At 39.5% G+C, this 18,817-nt stretch overlaps 1 protein-coding gene and 1 long non-coding RNA gene across 4 annotated transcripts in view; one reads left to right on the top strand and one right to left on the bottom strand.

Annotated features, from left to right (window-relative positions):
* Window positions 1-18,817, bottom strand: part of LOC122554277 — a 254,601-nt gene that overhangs the window by 203,410 nt on the left and 32,374 nt on the right. The window lies entirely within an intron of this gene.
* LOC122554278 overlaps window positions 1-18,817 on the top strand; it is a 49,032-nt gene that overhangs the window by 6,610 nt on the left and 23,605 nt on the right. The window contains exons 2-3 of one of the 3 annotated variants that reach the window (XR_006312958.1): window positions 4,734-4,867; window positions 11,586-13,036. This is a non-coding gene — a long non-coding RNA (uncharacterized LOC122554278). Of the gene's footprint in view, window positions 1-4,733; window positions 4,868-8,183; window positions 8,981-11,585; window positions 13,037-18,817 lie in introns of those variants that run through there. The other 2 variants (XR_006312956.1, XR_006312957.1) reach the window with 2 other exon arrangements.

The raw sequence follows: 18,817 nt of genomic DNA, 5'->3' as shown, positions 1-18,817 counted from the left end.
CGGGAAGTCAGGAGGCATGGGATAGAGGGAAATTTGGCCAATTGGATAGAAAACTGGCTAACCGGTCGAAGGCAGAGAGTGGTGGTAGATGGTAAATATTCAGCCTGGAGCCCAGTTACAAGTGGAGTTCCGCAGGGATCAGTTTTGGGTCCTCTGCTGTTTGTAATTTTTATTAATGACTTAGATGAGGGAGTCGAAGGGTGGGTCAGTAAATTTGCAGATGATACGAAGATAGGTGGAGTTGTGGACAGTGGGGAGGGCTGTTGTCGGCTGCAGAGGGACTTAGATATGATGCAGAGCTGGGCTGAGGAGTGGCAGATGGAGTTCAACCCTGCCAAGTGTGAGGTTGTCCATTTTGGAAAGACAAATAAGAATGCGGAATACAGGGTTAATGGTAGGGTTCTTAGTCAGGTGGAGGAACAGAGGGATCTTGGGGTCTATGTACATAGATCTTTGAAGGTTGCCACTCAGGTGGATAGAGTTTGTAAGAAGTCCTATGGAGTATTATCGTTCATTAGCAGAGGGATTGAATTCAAGAGTCGTGAAGTGATGTTGCAGCTGTACAGGACTTTGGTTAGGCCACAGTTGGAGTACTGTGTGCAGTTCTGGTCGCCTCACTTTAGGAAAGATGTGGAAGCTTTGGAGAGGGTGCAGAGAAGATTTACCAGGATGTTGCCTGGAATGGAGAATAGGTCGTACGAGGATAGGTTGAGAGTGCTAGACTTTTTCTCGTTGGAACGGCGAAGGATGAGGGGTGACTTGATCGAGGTTTATAAGATGATCAGAGGAATAGATAGAGTAGACAGTCAGAGACTTTTTCCCCGGGTACAACAGAGTGTTACAAGGGGACATAAATTTAAGGTGAAGGGTGGAAGGTATAGGGGAGATGTCAGGGGTGGGTTCTTTACCCAGAGAGTGGTGGGGGCATGGAATGCGCTGCCTGTGGGAGTGGCAGAGTCAGAATCATTGGCGACTTTTAAGCGGCAATTGGATAGGTACATGGATGGGTGCTTAAGCTAGGACAAATGTTCGGCACAACATCGTGGGCCGAAGGGCCTGTTCTGTGCTGTATTGTTCTATGTTCTATGTTCTATTCTGTTTCTTGCTCAGTGTATATGAATTAAGAAACTATGTGTACATCTGCAACAATGTAAAGTTTCCATTCCCTGTTCCTTAAAATTGGGACCAATGAACCAGCAACAGTAGGAACAAGCCAGCAATGGAAGAAAAAACATAAAAGGGCCTGTGGGGGTTACTTGTTGGTGGTGAGGCATAAAATGTTGGGATTTGAAACAAATAGCCGTAGAGTCATAGAGATGGACAGCACGGAAACAGACCCTTTGGTCCAACTTATCCATGCTGACCAGATATCCCAACCTAATCTAGTCCCATTTGCCAGCATTTGGCCCACATCCCTCTAAACCCTTCCTATTCATATACCCATCCAGATGCCTTTTAAATGTTGCAATTGTACCAGCCTCCACCACTTCCTCTGGCAGGTAATTCCATACACGCACTATCCTCTGCGTGAAAAGGTTGCCCCTTAGGTCCCTTTTATATCTTTCCCCTCTCATCCTAAAACCTATGCCCGCTAGTTCTGGAAACCCCCACCCCCATTTATGTCTATTTATCCTATCCATGCCTGTCATGATTTTATAAACCTCTATGAGAATATGAAACAGGTTTGGTTTCAAATCAAATTGCTTAGGAGGCGGTTTAAATCTGATACCCATGGCTTGGAATCAACAAACTGAGCAAAGAACTTTCTAAGTAACAGTGCATTCCTGCATCAAGTGATCTTGCCAAAGGAGGACAGTCAATTAGGAAAACATGAGGAAGTATTGTGAGCAACATACTACCATCACTGGGGCTTATCTGATAAAGGACTTTTGCCCGAAATGTCAATTTTCCTGCTCCTCGGATGCTGCTGGACCTGCTGTGCTTTTCCAGCACCACACTAATCTTGACTCTAATCTTCAGCATCTGCAGTACCCACCTCCATCTAACCATCTCAACTATAAGAGCAGGTCAAAAGGCCAGGAATCCTGCATGGGGTAACTCCCTCCTAACTTTCCAAATCCTGTCCACGATCCACAATGCACTAATCGGGAATGTGATGGAATACTCCCCATTTACCTGGATGTGTTCTGCTTGAAGAACACGCAAGAAACATGACATCATCCAAAACAAAGTAACTTGATTAATTGGCAATCCAATCCACAAACATTCACTCGCTCAATGCTGACACTAAGTAGCATGCAGTGTGTACTTTTTGCAAGATGCACTGCAGGAATTCACCAAGACTCCTGTAAAAGCACCTTCCCATAACCACTAGAAGGACAAGGGCAGCAGATATATGGGAATATTATCGCCTGCAGTTTCCCCTCCAAGCCACCACCATCCTGACTTGGAAATATACCTCTCAGTGTCGTTGGGTCAAGATCCTGCAGCTCCCTCCCAAACAACATTGTTGGTATGTTTATACCAATGGACTGTAATACTTCAAGATGGCAGCTCACCGCTACTTCCTCAAGGGCAAAAAGAGATGTGCAATAAAATGCTGGCATAACCGGCGACGCTTACATTGCCTTAACTGGCTGCCACGGCGAACATCATGCAGGCTGGCAGAACACAGACATCCTTAGGCTTGGAAAAAGTAAATTATCTGGCCCTGGGAATCTTGTAAGACCAGAGGATTTTGTCCATAATTGCAACATCCAAAATCTAAAATGCAGGAGGTGAAAAGGAAACCCATTTACACTGATTCCTGTTTTAGGCATATCTTGCTCTTCCTTTAATGTAATTGAATTTAGTGAGATTCACCACATGGACAACAAGAAGATAAAACATTAACTTCTCAACTGCAATGAGAAATAGGCAAAAATTGCCAACCTTGCCTAGAAAGCCGTTATCCCCCCCAAAAATTAAAAATTAAACAATTAAGAATAGAAAATGGTGCCTCTTTTCATTATTCACAGCATGAGGGTGTCACTGGCCCAGCATTTATTGCCCATTTCTAATTGCCCACAGGGCAGATAAGAATCAATCACATTGCTGTGGGTCTGGAGTTAAGTGGAGGCTAGACCAGATAAGGTTGGCAGTTTCCTTTCCTAAAGGACATTAGTGAACCAGATGAGTTTGTCCGAAAATTGGCAATGGATTCATGGTCATTGTTAGACTCTTAATTCCAGATTTTTCAAATTGAATTCAAATTCCACCATCTGTCATGGCAGAATTCAAACTCACAACATTATCTGGGTCTACAGGATTAATAGCCTAATGATAATACCAATAGGTCATTGCCTTTCCCTATTGATGCATTTAAATGAGGCGAGAGCCATACAGATATTTTTCTGTTAGTTTGAAAATAACGTGTACAGCAGATGATAAAAGACAGAAGATTCCTAAAAGTCACCATTCCATCATGGGAGGCACTGAATAATGTTTATACCAGCCTTTTTCTACATGGGAAAACAAAAACAAATGAAAGATTTTCTGGGGATAACTTGTCCTCCAACACCTAGTTTAGGTATCAGCCTATTTTTCAAGCTCAGGATTTAAGGGTTTGATGTCAGAGTCTTAGAAAAGGGCAAAGAAATCTAGAAGGATTTAAAAATGACATAAATGTATGTGTTTAATCATTATCGGTATAGTTCTTATTTTAGAAAGAAGCTTTGTTGGTTCAAACATCATTAATGTAACCAGGGTAACAAAAGTAAAGAATCCAATAGCACAATTATAAACATGATTTCTTTTCAGTTGAAAATAGGGGTTCTATTTATACCAAAGGAAGTGGCTTTTTAATGCAATCAACACTGATATTTCAATTATAAATCAAAAAATGAAACTTTAGAACTCATCCTTGAAGTACATCAATATAACAAAGCCTTGGAAATCTGAACCCTAACAAAGTCATGGCTCATTAAGGACATGCAGACAACTCTTGGGAATATTAAATGAGGCATTGCTAACTGTCTCAGCATGAACAAATTGAGATGCACTAGTGTGATAAAACAATCGCTTGGAGTCTGTGTATTTGGTCTATATTTGGTGTCAGATTTTGCTATCTCTGAGTCAGAAATTCATATGCTCGAGCCTATTGGCAATACTGCACTAGTTGGTGCTGTCTTCAAGTTGAGATGTTAAACCAAGGCCTCTACCTGCAAAATCTGTGTATTTAGACACTCACCTAGTACCTAGTTAAAAACATCAAAACTTCAGTGGCATATATTCACAATGTCACATTTGTAAATCCTACTAGGTTTCTTTGCCCTTTTCTAAGACATCAAACCCTTAAATCCTGAGCTTGAAAAATAGGCCCAATACCTAAATCAGGTGTTGGAGGACAAGTTAATTCCTCAACATTCAGTTTATTTCAAAGGTCAGTAATTTTGACCAGTGTGTGGCCCATACGAGACAGATGTTGCCATAATGGGCAAAAAGCAGGCAATTAGAACCAAGGATTGCTCTTCAAAAGAGTTGGTGCAGACTCAATAGGTAACATGGCCTGTTTTGTGCTGCACTAATCCGCAGTAAGTGTGGAAGTAGATATAAAAGTGAGTGGGCTTACTTTCTTGGCACAGATTGGGTTTAGCCACACATGTACACCATACTCAGCTCATTATAAATTCAGGCAAAGATATAACATTATATTTTATGGGTAGGAGGTTCTGGGCCCCAATATCTGGGCTGCAGGTTTAAAAGTCTAGCTGACAGCTCTTCTCTCTTTGCAGTCCAGGAGCAAAACTCGACCTCTGCTCATCATCCCTACCCATTCCCTGGAGATATTGAAGACCACATGAAAAGGTGGTGCCATACTTTAGCAATGCCTCTGTAGAGATTCTCCTGAAGTCCGCCAGGAGAGAAGGTAAATTCTTTTCCCTTTGGAAGGGAACAAGTAGTCATTTGGCTGATGATGGGCAGCATTGACAGAGGTGTTTACAAATGTCATCACCCGTTGGAGCTCAAAAGAATCTAGCTTCAGTGCCAAAACAGGATGAATGATCTGTTGTGCTCTGTCAAGATTAGAGTTGTGCTGGAAAAACACAGCAGGTCTGGCAGAATCTGAGGAGCAGGAAAATTGATGTTTCAGGCAAAAGCCCTTCATCAGGTGGTACCAGTGTCCCAATCAATGCTTCACGCTCCTATGCAACAATCAGGATGGAGAGGTATTACATTGAAAGCCAAGAGTGAAGTGAGAAAGGAGGGACTTGTGGGAGCTAATGCACATTTGCAATGAGAGTGAGAAGTAATGTTGAATGTTGGTCCAAAAGGATATGATTAAAGGGAATCTTTGAGAATATTAGAGGCAGAGGGAAAGGACCCAGTTGGTGCCCTTTGTGTTTTTGAAAAAGCTGGACAATGAAAAATTGTATTCACACTTGCTAAATTAGTCAGGCCATTAAAGTATTTTCTCTGCTCCCCTCCTTTTAAATGGTGCAACATTCTTGAAGCTCAGAAAGTCAGCAATCTCTATCAATGATTTGGTCATTACAGAGTAGCCAGCACAGACTCAGGAAAGAATTTCCTCCTGGGTCTGAGGTTTTGAGCAGTGGCTCTAGGAAGATGTCAGAGAGTCTAGCATTTTGACTTTGAATTACACTGAAGCAGTTTCAAAGGAATCCATTCTCCCTTGGTGGGGTGCATTGTCATTTCAGCCTGCTTGTGATGAACCCACCAGAAATTGGTGTGATTATAATAAATTAAAAGAATTTGGAGTCATGCATTTTGGTGTCAGGAGAAAATTTTGAATTAAGATTGAAACTCAGCAACAGAAAACTGACCTGCCATTAAAATCAGAGCCAATGATACACACTTCAGCCTTTGCTGTACCTCCAGCTGTGTCTTCTAACCAATGATCTGATGCTGAAATGTCAAAGCTGCCAGTGAAGAAGCAACTCATAACTGGAGAACATGTTGGAGCTGAAGCAAAGGGTTAATACTCGCAACAGCACTTTCCCTCAAAACCAAGTGGAAGTCAGTCCCTTCACACAAGTTGAAACCAGTGGAATTATTAAAGCTATTAGAGTCTGTTGGAAAGTCCCAGCAAATTATTACTGTCTGGCTCTCAAAAGTTAATATTTTCAACTGTTTTGAGCTTTAAATCTTTGGGGAATTTCCATTATAGACCACAACATAATAGTCTTGCATGCATTAGAGACTGCAATGAGACCAAAGACTTCACAAGCTCTTTCTATGTTCATAGCTGTTAAAATAATGTCATTTTGGCAACTTATACTAAAGTGGTTTATTTTCTGTCACATCATGCATTGGCAAAGTAAGACATAATCTGTTGCAGTAGACCTCACTTATCGAGCAACCAAAATGATAAATAATTTTAGCACTACCCTGCTTAATCCACTTATTATTGATCATTTTAAACCTTTCTTCTCCTCTGCAATTACTTCTATTTCCTTTCTCTCTCTCTCTCTTACAAAATAGATCTCCTTCTGCATCTTAGCCTCCTGTCTAACTTCAGATAGGAGAAAGTGAGGAACTGCAGATGCTGGAGATCAGAGCTGAAAAATGTGTTGCTGGAAAAGCGCAGCAGGTCAGGCAGCATCCAAGGAGCAGGGCTGAAGAAAGGCTTATGCCCGAAATGTCGATTCTCCTGCTCCTTGGATGCTGCCTGACCAGCTGCGCTTTTCCAGCAACACATTTTTCAGCTCCTGTCTAACTTCATGCTACAATCAAGATTGTGATCACGAGGAAGCCTGTGGGATCTATGAGTAGTGCTGTCCTTGAGATATTTATCCAGCTTTATGACACAACATTGACCAATCTTTATTAAATTTCTCAGTTAAGATCAGTCTAATTCGAAAAGTATTCTATCTTCCCACTTCTTGAGCATTTACATTAGTTTGCAGGTGATATAAGATGTCCTTTAAATTAGAATTTTGTTTAGGAATAACAAATTGTTTTTTAAAGACCATACACAAAACTATCAGTTGCAAAGCTGTAATCATTGCATACATGCTAAAAAAACTCGCAAACCTTGAACAACAGATTCAGCAGTCCCCATCCCCATAACGTGAAGAATTCAACAGATTTGAATATAAAATGTGTGGGAAAATGAGGTGTTGCAAATCCTCTAACATCCCAGCACACACCATCATATTGAGAAAATGCAAGACCCCTAATATTCTAACATAAAGCCACCATAAAATATAGTCAGATATCACATCCATAATGAGAAAAACCTGTTCCTGGCACCATCCTAATAATAGTTGATTCACACTCAGTACATCATGAATGACTGGTCATCAGACAGCTCCTGCCTTCTCAAGGAGATAAAGAGAGCAAAGTATTAGCTATTATCAGCAAAAGGAAAGATTAATATTTATGTAATACATTTCACAACATTAGCCAAAGTAGACATTTGAAGTCTTGCCATTACAGTAATGTAGGTGGGGATCAGATAACAAAACAAAAGCAAAATACTGGAAATCTGAAGCAAAAACAGAAATGCACTGTCACACATTCAAAATTGTTCATAAAAGAATATTCATGCTGGCATGTGTCACACCTCTTTTTGATATGGTTACTGAAATTTGAGCATGCTGAAAACCATTTAACGAAGTAAATTAGTCTCTTTAATCCTTAGTCTTTCACTGGATTGTATCTCAACTATGTTCAATTTTCACTGTTATCGTCATATCTACTTCCTCAGTCATATATGCCAACCTGGAAAATTAGCTGAACAACTAATTCAATACACAGAACATTTTTAGGGAAGAGAAGACATAACACCCTGAAAAACAAAGCATTTTATTTGTCCTTGTACAAGACACTGGTACGACTATAGTTAGAACCCTGTATCAAGGTTTTGTTTCCTCTCACAGTGGGAGATATTAAGAATTTGCAAACATTCTGAGGCAAGGCTGCAAAATTAACTTTCAGACTAAAAACAAGATCTTTGGTTCATGCATTAGAGAAGAGTAGATTTGGAGTGATTTGGTTGATGAAAATTCCAGGAAAACTGGCTTTGTATTGTGAAACAATGATATATCAAAATCAACATTTGCAACCATTTTGTTTGATTGTGATGAAGCTGACTAGAAATGTTATTTTGAGGAAAATCATCTGAATGCCATGAGGCAGATATTTTGAAATGCTTCTCAATAAGAATAGTCACTGGACTTGAAATGTTAACTTGAAATATTAACTCTGCTTTCTCTCCACAGATGCTGCCAGACCTGCTGACTTTCTCCAGCAATTTCTGTTTTTGTGACAGGACAGGCATCCAGGACTGCTGTACTGAACCAGGTTACCAAGATCCATACCCATAAAAGTGAACGAACGGAGTCTTCACTCCACCTGTTCAGTCCACCTGCTCTAACTAATTGACTACAGATGTCATCACAGCTGCTGAATCTTTATTTAAATGATTTAAATTTATCAACCTCTTCTCTTCGGAAAGAGAACCTTTAATAACTTTATTATTTCTTACTTATGTAACTTTCAATAATTATTTTCATAATTTTGACACCAAACTGTTACCTTGTGTGTTTTACACAATAATCCCAAGTAATAATTGCCTGAGGCATTAGCTTGCAGTCAAATCACTGCCTCATGCACATGTGCTGATATGTACACAAAAGGGGCACACAAAGTTGCTTTGTGCTTGAACCAGATATAATTACAATTTATATGCGACTAGGTCAGTCAACATCTATACGACATTCAAAACAACCAACACATTTCTGTCATTGAATCATAGTCAATCAGAAACCATCATCGTTAAAACACCTTTGACTGCAAAATTTTCTTAATAAATAATTTGTGAAAGAGTATACGTCTCACTTCTTATTCTGAAGTGCAGAAATATGTTATCGTAGCTAAGAATCTCTAGCATGGTAGCATTGGCATGAGCAAGATAAATTTTGCTGTTTTGCATACTGCTCTCACCATTGCAAACTCGTCCAAATTTTTCTAAGTTGCTAATTACAATATTTTTGAAAGAGCATGGAAACAAATTAGATCAGCACAGCTAAATGGTCAAGCTTTATTATATTTTAGCATTTCAAAATTACAATCTATCATTTTATCTTAAATATCATTCTTGCATTAATTTGAATTTTTATTTAATTTATGCATTTTCTTTTCCAGGAAAAAAAATTACATAATATTGCCTTGATTTGCCTTGAGATTGTACAGATTATTGGAAGGGAAGTTATATTTAGCAAACCTATTGGAGTTTTTTAAAATTTGATTTATTTATTCACTGCACTGGTTTTGAGTCTTATAGCCAGCAGCTGGATAAAGGATGAATCAGTAGATGTGGTTATTTTTGATAAGATCCCACACAAGAGATTGGTAAACAAAATTCCAGCACATGGAAATGAAGAGGTGTAAGATACTGATATGGATTGATAATTGGTTAATGGACAGAAAACAGAGTAGGAATAAATAGGTCATTTTCAGATTGGCAAACTGTGACGAGTGGGATATCACAAGGATCACTATTTAGGCCCAACCTATTCACAATCTGTATCAATAATTTGGCTACAGAGATTAAATGAAACATTTTCAAGTTTGCAGTTGACGCAATGCTATGTCAAAGCAAATTGTGAAGAAGAAGCAAAAATGCTTCAAGAGGATTTGCAAAGGTCAAGGAAGTGGACAATTATTTGGCAGATGAAGAAATGTAAAGTAATCCACTTTGTTTGGGGAAAAGTAGAACTACAGAGTAAACCTTAATGATAACCAAATGTTAAGAGGTTAGAAAGTGTTAAACTTCAAAGAGACTTGGGTGTCCATGTTTATGAATCACAGAAAGGCAAAATGCAGATACAGCAAGCAATTAAAAAGACAAATACTGTACTGATTTTTAATACAGTCATATTCAGTATGGAGTAAAGATGTCAAGGCAATTACATAGAGCCTTGGAGGGACCCACACGTGAAGTATTGTATACAGTTTTGGTTTCCTTCTCTCTGGAAAATGTAATTAATCAAAGGTTAATCAAACTAATTCCTGAGATGGAGGAATTGTAGTGCAATTAAAGATTAGATAGGCCAAGTCTGTATTCACTGGATTTGAGAAGCATGAGAGGTAATTTCATTCAAATTTACAGAGCCCATGTAAAAAGGGTGTTTCTCCTGGCTTGATGGTCTGGAACCAGGCCACAGTCTCAGAATAAGGGGAAGACTATTTCGTACTGCAATGAGGAGGAAATACTTCAGTCAGAGGATGTTAAATCTTTGGAATTTCTACCTCAGAGGCTGTGGAGGCTCAGTTATTGATTACATTCATATTTTTGATAGATTTGAGCATATTAAAAACATTGAGAGATATAGGGATGTTGCAGGAAAATGTTGTTGGGTAGAAGGTCAACCATGATCTCATTTAATGGAAGATTGAACTCAAAGGCCTGAAGGGCTTAATCTTGCTCCTAATTTTAAGTTCTTGTATACTTATTGAGTTATATAAAACTTTTCAGAAGTTGCAACAGAACTTTGCAGACTGGTAAAATGTTAAACAGCTGAGCACATCCATAACCCCAGGCTGCTATATAGGTTTATGTTTACTTTTACTTACTCTATCCTCAATCTGAATCACTTCTATAACAATTCACCATAGTAAGCAATTAATAGGAATAGCAGTAATTTTATATCGTACTGATCCAGCCTTTTAACTTGCTTTATGAGCATCTTGTGAGCTGTAGAATGTTTATAGCTCTAGAATGTTACAGGAAGTATGTCATAAACACTTCATAAAAGAAGGAATAAAGAAGCTTTCCATCAAAATGTATTTAGAAAGACAAGGGTAGGATCTATCTACCGTTTGTGTTCCATTGTACTGTGATGAAGCCCCAACAAATTATAGCATCAATCTGTCCCGTCATTATCTTTGTCACACTGTAATTGCCTGGGCCTTCTGCATTACTCCACAGCCTCCTTGCTCAAACACTGTGAAATTCATAATGATAACTTCACCGCATTAAAAGTCAGTTGATGGAAATGAATCCTACATGAAAGTCATTTTAATCACCACTGTTACTTACATAATTAAACAAAAACCTTGGTGGACATTCTTAGTTTATTCTCTTGAAAATAGAATATAAACAAAACTTTAACTTTAAATAATCCACAGTATAGAATGCAGAGAAATGAATACACAAAGGGCACAGGTGCGGGATTAAGAGGGTGATGGGGTGTAGAGGGAGTGGGAAGGGGATGTTTGGGTTTCTCAGCAATATGTTCCTGCTAGCTTGCGCCCCTTCTCCAAGAATATAATGTGTCGTAATTTAGACAGGGCAACCACAGTCCAGTTTACGGGGATAGAGGGCTTAATTTCAATGCTAGGTCATAGCGCCATATTCAGTAAATTTATCCAACCTCAGAATCCCAAAAGCAAAATCCAACCCCCCAGGCTCTGAAACCTAAAAACATGTTTTTGACCACTTGAAAGCAGAGATTGTCACTTGCCATGTCTTTTTAAAACCAAAACGTAAGGAATCATAATAACATGCCTTTGTTTACAACAGTTCGTTTTGTTTTACACAATATTTAAATATTCGCACAAAAATGTAATTTTAATATCTGTTGATTTAAGTTTGACTACTTTATATGTGTCATTTACAGGTTTGAGCTCAATATACTATTTGTCAGCCTTCTCAGCTCTGTCTGTGGAAATCCTTCAATTAATCTGAAACTACTACCCAGCTCCGAACACACATTAACTCCTTTTGGTTTATTGTTGTCATTGTCAACAAGCTTCAACAATTCTCTGTTTCCAATCTATTAAACTGAAAATCCTTGCTTGAATTTATAAAGGCCACCCTACCTCTGCAGCCTCCTTCAGTCTCCAGCCCTTAGTGGTCTCCCAACTGTGGCCTTCTTTGTCCATTTGTTTTATAGCTGTTGATTTTTATGGTCATTCTTATAAACTTTTTCCAGCATGGCTTCCCTGTCGAGAAAAGCAGACCAGAGAGAACACAGTTTCTATTCTATATAAGGAAAATGGAAACCACTCAGACTTACTAAGATAATAGGCATATTTGAGTGACACACAACAAAATGTGTTTTCTGTAACCAGAATGATTTATTCTAGCTGGCTAACAACAAGGGGTTTTCTTTCTTTCAGCATGAGAGCACACATTCTGCAACTCATGCAATGTGTTCCTCCAAAGCTGTGGGGAACTTAATTGTAGTACATGTATCTTTCAATCCCCTAGTGTTGCCAGCATCTGATATTGTCATGGTTGCCCACCTGAGCCATCTGTATAACCTGGATTGATTCACATCCACCAACCATTCTCACTGGTATTAGCCTTAGCTACTGACACCAAGCGGGGAAGGATGCCACAGTAAGTCTTCAGCAAAAGATAGTTTCAATCTTGATAAATATTAAATGTTTATTGTGTAGTTAGCTACATGACATCTAAGGTACACAATTATCTCTTGTGAGACATCATGCTTGATTTAAGAGTAAGTACAAATTATTTCTACTAAAACAGCCCAACAGATACACTGGACACTGATCCAATATTTGTTAGCTCCTCCCAGGGATAGTCCTTTGCATCCCAATGGCAGGGCTAAACGGATTGTGTCAGTTAACCCTTTCAGTTACTTATTCAACAATAGTCATTTGAGCAGACTGATGATGCCTCTGTAGAGGTTAATGAGATTGTAAGAGTTAGAATTTCTATGCTAATAGTAACATTAAAAGAGAAGAATTCTCCAGATGAACCTTGAACACCATAATGGCCAAGAACAGTTCAGAAAGATCTTGGGAACCATAACGAATGAATTTGTTAGGTGACAAAGGAGGAAGATAGAATAAACAGATATGAGTTGAAGCAAGCAGTACCAGGGACTGCCAGGCTAGGGCAAAAAAGGAATTGGGTGAATTAAGATATGTAATGAAGTCTACATACCTAGACTAGAGACATCTGTTTATTGTATGATCATAAGGTTGCAATTTGAATAATGGAGTGTAATTAAAGGTGTATATAAGTGATGAATTTCTTGTATTCAGCAGAGGTCATTCTTTGGACAAGATTATTGTCTCCCTGTTTTCATAATAAATGATTGTAGACCTGTATTCAGATTCCTGTGGTCAATCCTTTGAAATTATCACAACACTCAGTTTGAAATTGCAACTGAATGACCAAATCTCTGCCACTGCACTCCCATTGGACTGCATTGAGCTGCTGATCTAGATTTTGTGTTCAAATTTCTTGAGTCAGACTTGAACATACAACCTTCTGATCATGAGCAGCGTAACCAGGACTACCGACAAAACATAAACTACTCACAAAGTTCATCTCTATAACAATCTGATATATCCAGCTTCTGTGTTCTTATTTTCATTTGTAACTCCCTCATTGAGACAGAAACCATTTTACACCTATCAGTAACACACCCCTAAGATATTTTTCTAGACGTCTTGCCACAATAAATAATAAATATTGCATTGTTTCTGAGTTTTTCTCCATTCGGTAGACCATGCCTTATCAAACACACCCTCAGTAACATAAATTTTAATAACCTCCAATTATCTGATTATAAAATGGATAATACTGTACTTTTGTTTGATGTCTCTTGAAATGCTGTGAAATTATTTAGAAGGCATCCATATTTCCTTTCTGTAATATGAGTTATCATCATAGGTAAACAGCCCCCACCTTATGAATAACAGCTTTGGTAACATGCTCAGTAGTTAAACCTTAGTCATCACTGTCAGCTTTTCCTGGTCACTCCCCTGGAACGTGGCTGCTCCTGAAAGACTCACAATCCACAATCAGCTAATTGTCCCAGGATGATTAGTCATTTTTGCTGCACGGAACCACACTTTGAATCACCAAGAAAATAGCAACTCTAGCAACACCACACCTTGGTGTCTATCCAAAATCTGAACTTACTCTGCACCAATGAGTTTCCTGCCTTGTGTTTTTCCGTTTACAGACTCTTTCATATACACTAGGTTATCTCAGTAAATCTGAACATTGCATGGTCACTAAAGGCAACCGTGAATGTCATAGAAAGTTAATGATGACCTTCTAGATTCCAGTCAGTTATAGCTGCCCGGGCCTTCATGGAAATCTCAGGTCTTGCATTCGCTAATCTGCAAAGCATCTAGGATCTTTACTGTGTCAGTCAGAAGCTGAAGAGGAGTATTTTGGCTTCACTTGAACATTGTTTGTATTTTTCTCATTCCATTCTCTCCCTCCCACCAATGATACTACCAGCCAGGCTATATGGTTTCCTTGCGGGTTGGTAATTCAAAAACTTACTTTCAGGCAAAGACAGTAAAGATCCCAAATTTATCTTCAGTTCCTGATAAGATGGCCAGTCCCAGTCTCTGTGATTTCGGTGGTTGGGATAGGAATAGCAGTTGTTCTGGCCTCAGTGGTCAAATAATCTACTAGTATTCATTGTCAATATTCATATGTAGAGAATTGCCATTCAGGAGTTCACAATCTCTGTTGCCTGTCAAACTATACCATAGTATAATTCCCATTTTTGCAGAAGGGTGGCAACCATTGGTTCTGGGAATACTACAAATGATTGGAAAAGTATATTTTTCAACAAATACTTTTTAATTTCACTTGTAATTTTTGTCACAACTTCAAAAAATGTTGAATATTTTACTAGAGCTTTTCATATCATCATTTCATAAGGATCCTAGTTTTCCTCCAGTGTCCTTAAGACTGCTCACTCTCAGAACAATAGCTGCTAGGTAGTGTTATGTCATATCAAATGCAAAGAGAGGCAATCTAAGGACATTTGTAATTTTTCACTTTCTTCAGTGACATTTGAAGTTCCAATACAAGCTGCATGTCACATGTTCATCGTTCAGATCTTTAAGGTGTTCAAAGGATAGTATCAATTAGAAGAATTGAGAAATGGGAGAAGAATAATTTACAATGTGTCTCTAATGTAATGAAACAGTCCAATACACTTCACAGGAATATTATAAAGGAAATATGGCTCTGAGTAACCTTTGATAAAAGGTTTTTAAGAAAGGTCTTAAAAGCAGTAAACAAGTAGAAAGTGAGGGAATCCCAGGGCACCAACCACAGAAGGAGTGGCATGGTGGTTTGGTGGTTAGCACTGCTGCCTCACACTGCCAGGGACTCAGGTTCAATTCCAGCCTTGGGAGACTGTCTGTGTTTGCTCATTCTCCCCACATCTGCATGGGTTTGCTTCAGATGCTCCAGTTTCATCCCACTGTGCAAATTAGGTGGATTGGCCATCCTAAATTGCTGATAGTGTCCAGAGATGTGTAGGATCGGTGCGTTAGCCATGGGAAATGCAGGATTACAGCAATATTGAAGGGGGGGGGGGGGGGGGGGGTGACACTGAGTGGAATGCTTTTCAGAAAGTTGTTGTGGACCTGTTAGGCCGAATAGCCTATTTCCACACTGTAGAGATTCTATGAAGGCATGGCCATTAAAATGGGAGTGAAATAACTCCACATAGGCCAGTATCCTGTCATCAGGTCACTCTTTATTTACACGTGCAGAGCCCTTGACACTGATCCAGCTTCCTCACAGTCACCTCTCAGATTGAACAGAACCTCTGAAGCTCCTGTTTTTCTTACCTGTCAGCCAGGGCTCCCTAATTGGACCAGATTAACACTCCAATTACAGAGCTCATATTCTATGAGGTCCACCTGGCTAGCTTCATTACAATCCCTACAGGGAGCAAATAAAATCAGGAAAGCCTAGGAGAGGCAAAACTAGAAAATAGTTCATTATATTTGAGAGTTGTGAGGCTAAAGGACATTATCAAGATAGGGATTAACAAAGCCATGGAGGAATTTGAATTTTGATTTAAATTGAATTTGAATTTAAAAATTTTAAAATCAATTTAAAAACCTAGAGCCAGTACAGGTCAGTAAACACAGGTGTATGGCTGAAAGGAACTAGGTATGAGCTAGGATACGAACAGCAAATGACCTCAAGTTTAGAGGGAGTAGGATGTGGAAGAACAGCCAGGGAAATATTGGAATAGTCAAGTCTAAAGGTAACAATTGATCAGGAATTTGGCAGCAGATGACTTGAGGTAAGGATGGAGTGGATGATGCACAGATGATCAAAAAGGCAGTCTTAAGTGATGGAACAGATATGTGATCAGAATCTCGCATTAAGTTTGTGAACAATCTGGTTCAGTCTTAGACAATTGCCAGGAGATGAATGGAATTGACAGTCAGGAAATGGGATTTGTTATGGAGATTAAAGTAAACAACTTAATTCTCTCCATCATTCAATTGGAAGAAATTTCTACACATCCATTGGATATCAGAGAAGCAATCCAATAATCTACAGATCGATGAGGGCTCAAAATATCTGGCAGAGGTGGAGTAGGTTCGTAAAAGCAAGCAATGATAAGAAACCAGAATCAAAAAATGCAGTTGTAAAGTAAAAACAAACTCACAGGCACATGTCAGAAAGTTACGCAACATGTAAGGCAGTGAGAAAAACAGTAACTGAGACCTGACAGAAATAATAAATGTATCCCTATGGTCAGTTGAATGTAAGAAAGAAATAACAATTCAAAGAATTTGACATAGCACAGTTATTTAAAAAAAAACTATTCCAAAACTGTGTCCCTGGACTTGGCTCGGTTACTTCTATTTGATTTTGTACGGTATGATATCTTATCTGCTTTCTACTCAGAAATACTAAATGGGTAACAATAGGGATAGGGCATAGGATTCCGTATCCTTGTGTCAGAGTAAAAGGACATAATTCAGCCCGCAGGAACAAAATACTGCAGATGGAGTCATAGAGTCATAGAAATGTACAGCATGGAAACAGACTTGTTGATCCAACGTGTCCACGCCGACCAGATATCCCAATCCAATCTGTCCCACCTGCAAGCACCCAGCCCATACCCCTCCCAACCCTTCCTATTCATATACCCATCTAAATGCCTTTTAAAAGTTGCAATTCCTCTGGCAGCTCATTCCATACACGTACCACTTTCTGCGAGAAAAAGGTGTCCCTTTGGACTATTTTATATCTTTTCCCTCTCACCCTAAACCTATGCCGTCCAGTTCTGGACTCCCCCACCCCAGGGGGAAATTGTCCATTTGTCCATTTATCCTATCCATGCCCCTCATGATTTTGCAAACTTCTATAAGGTCATCCCTCAGCCTCCAATGCTCCAGGGAAAACAGCCCCAGCTTATTCAACCTCTCCTTAGAGCTCAAATCCTCCAACCCTGGCAACATCCTTGTAAATCTTTTCTGAACCCTTTCAAGTTTCACAACATCTTCCCAATACAAAGGAACCAGAATTGCACACAATATTCCAACAGTGGCCTCACCAATGTCCTGTACAGCTGTAACATGACCTCCCAACTCCTGTACTCAATACTCTGACCAATAAAGGAAAGCATAACAAAAGCCTTCTTCACTATCCTATCTACCTGCGACTCCACTTTCAAGGAGCTATGAACCTGCACTCCAAGGTCTCTTTGTTCAGCAACACTCCCTAGGACCTTACCATTAAGTGTATAAGTCCTGCTGAGGTTTGTTTTCCCAAAATGCAGCACCTCGCATTTATCTGAATTAAATCCATTTGCCATTTCTCAGCCCATTGGCCTATCTGATCAATATCACGTTGTAATCCTAGGTAACCTTCTTCACTGTCCACTTTTGGTGTCATCTGCAAACTTACTAACTATACCTCTTATGCTCACATCCAAATCATTTATGTAAATGACAAAAAATAGAGGACCCAGCACCGGTCCTTGTGGCACTCCTTCAGTCACAGGCCTCCAGTCTGAAAAACAACCCTCCACCACCACCCTCTGTCTTCTACCTTTCAGCCAGTTCTGTATCCAAATGACTAGTTCTCCCTGTATTCCATGAGATCTAACCTTGCTAATCAGTCTCCCATAGAGAACCTTGTCGAACGTCTTACTGAAGTCCATATAGATCACGTCCATCGTTCTGCCCTCATCAATCCTCTTTGTTACTTCTTCAAAAAACTCAATCAAGTTTGTGAGACATGATTTCCCATGCACAAAGCCATGTTCACTATCCCTAATCAGTCCTTGCCTTTCCAAATACATGTACATTCTGTCTATCAGGATTCCCTACAACAACTTGCCCACCACCAACATCAGGCTCACTGGTCCATAGTTCCCTGGAATTTCCTTACCACCTTTCTTAAACAGTGGCAACATGTTAGCCAACCTTCAGTCTTCTGGCACTTCACCTGTGACTATCGATGATACAAATATCTCAGTAAGAGGCCCAGCTGTGACATCCCTAGCTTCCCACAGAGTTCGAGGGTATACCTGACCAGTTCCTGGGGATTTATCCACTTTTATGCATTTCAAGATATTCAGCACTTCTTCCTCTGTAATATGGACATTTTTCAAGGTGTCAGCATCTATTTCCCTGTTCTCTCCCTAGTTACCCTTTTGTCCTTAATGTATTTGTAAAAACCTTTGGATTCTCCTTAACTCTATTTGCCAAAGCTATCTCATGTCCCCTTTTTGCCCTCCTGCTTTCACTCTTAAGTATACTCCTACTGCCTTAAGTCTTACTTCGCTGGTAGGCAAAGTAATGGAAAGGGTACTGAGGAATAGGATTTATGAGTATCTGGAAAGACACTGCTTGATTAGGGACAGCAGCACGGATTTGTGAAGGCTAGGTCTTGCCTTACAAGTCTTATTGAATTCTTTGAGGAGGTGACCAAGCATGTGGATGAGGGTAGAGCAGTGGATGTAGTGTACATGGATTTTAGTAAGGCATTTGATAAGGTTCCCCATGGTAGGCTTATGCGGAAAGCCAGGAGGCATGGGATAGAGGGAAATATGGCCAATTGGATAGAAAACTGGCTAACCGGACGAAG

The sequence above is a fragment of the Chiloscyllium plagiosum genome, chromosome 11 (genome assembly GCF_004010195.1).
Source record: "Chiloscyllium plagiosum isolate BGI_BamShark_2017 chromosome 11, ASM401019v2, whole genome shotgun sequence".
Taxonomy (NCBI): Eukaryota; Metazoa; Chordata; class Chondrichthyes; order Orectolobiformes; family Hemiscylliidae; genus Chiloscyllium; species Chiloscyllium plagiosum.
The sequence above is the reverse complement of the archived record's forward strand: the minus strand, read 5'-3'. Positions and strand labels throughout refer to the sequence as shown.